At 37.9% G+C, this 1,053-nt stretch overlaps 1 protein-coding gene across 1 annotated transcript in view; it reads left to right on the top strand.

The window, feature by feature from the left end:
- Window positions 1-418: 418 nt before the first annotated feature.
- orc4 (origin recognition complex, subunit 4) overlaps window positions 419-1,053 on the top strand; it is a 4,785-nt gene continuing 4,150 nt past the window's right edge. Inside the window, exon 1 of the mRNA XM_016258718.1 lies at window positions 419-512. The gene's annotated coding sequence lies outside the window, so the exon portion shown is untranslated. The remainder of the gene's footprint in view (window positions 513-1,053) is intronic.

Raw genomic sequence — 1,053 nt, 5'->3', positions numbered from 1 at the left:
CTGTACAAGCATGCACTATGTAAATAAAATTAATTTAGACTAAAATAATGCTTCTTTATTTAGGATTTTAGAGGTTATGCGGTAACTCTAAACTAGCACGGGCCAGTAAGCAGAGAAGGTTTTGGAAAACACTGGCATTCAGTGGCATTTCGTTGGAGTTTAATGGTCATAAACACATAGATATCATAAAGAATAAGGCCATTTTGCATTGCTGGACTTAGGCTACTGTTAAGACAAGCTGTTATTTATATGCAATACATGCACCATTTGTTAATGCATTACTTAATTAAATGCAAACTAATTACAATATAACGTAGGCAAATATTAATAGGTTTAACGTGCTTTAATTGGATGGCGAATTGCTTGAGGCTCAAACTCGACCTGTGCATAGTTCGGGTTCGTGGGCCGCAGAGCGCCCCCTGCTGTCAGCGCTCATGTGGACACCGGAAATACGACATGTTGCTTCCCGGAAACACGCGGGCTAGTGGCGCGAAATCTCAGGACCCGCACTGGTGAGTTTACACACGTTTAACTTAATTTAACAGGTTATTTACTAAGTATGTGAAGAGTTGCGTGACAACCTGAGCTCAGTCTTAAACTGCTTTAAATAATGTTTCTGATTCTTTTGTAATTCAGATCAGTAAATCCATAAACATCCCTCCGTATACAGAAGAGTGCGATACAGTTTCTGTAATGAGCTACACTAGAGTTAAACACAGACCAAATAATATAAATACAATAAAAGTGCAAAAGACAGCCCGAGACATGCAGTGACAGATGTAATATCACTCTGCATGCAGCTTAAACGAGCTCATATTCATTTATAAATTACATTAAATATTAATATTTTTGAAAATGAATTTGCCACACTGCAGTATCATTTAAAAGTAATTAGTGAAGGTTCATTAGAATAGAGAGAACACTGCCTAGTGAGCTGTCAGTTATGTATCTGGTGTGTTTATGTGGTCTGTACCTGTATTGTATGTATTGTGTGAAGATGTGCAGATGATTAATGGAGATGCTCTGTGTGTGTGTGTGTGTGTGTGTGTGTGT

Source organism: Sinocyclocheilus grahami, unplaced genomic scaffold, assembly GCF_001515645.1.
Source record: "Sinocyclocheilus grahami isolate Dianchi unplaced genomic scaffold, SAMN03320097.WGS_v1.1 scaffold1732.1, whole genome shotgun sequence".
NCBI classification, from domain to species: domain Eukaryota; kingdom Metazoa; phylum Chordata; class Actinopteri; order Cypriniformes; family Cyprinidae; genus Sinocyclocheilus; species Sinocyclocheilus grahami.
This window is presented reverse-complemented; position numbering and strand designations above follow the sequence as displayed.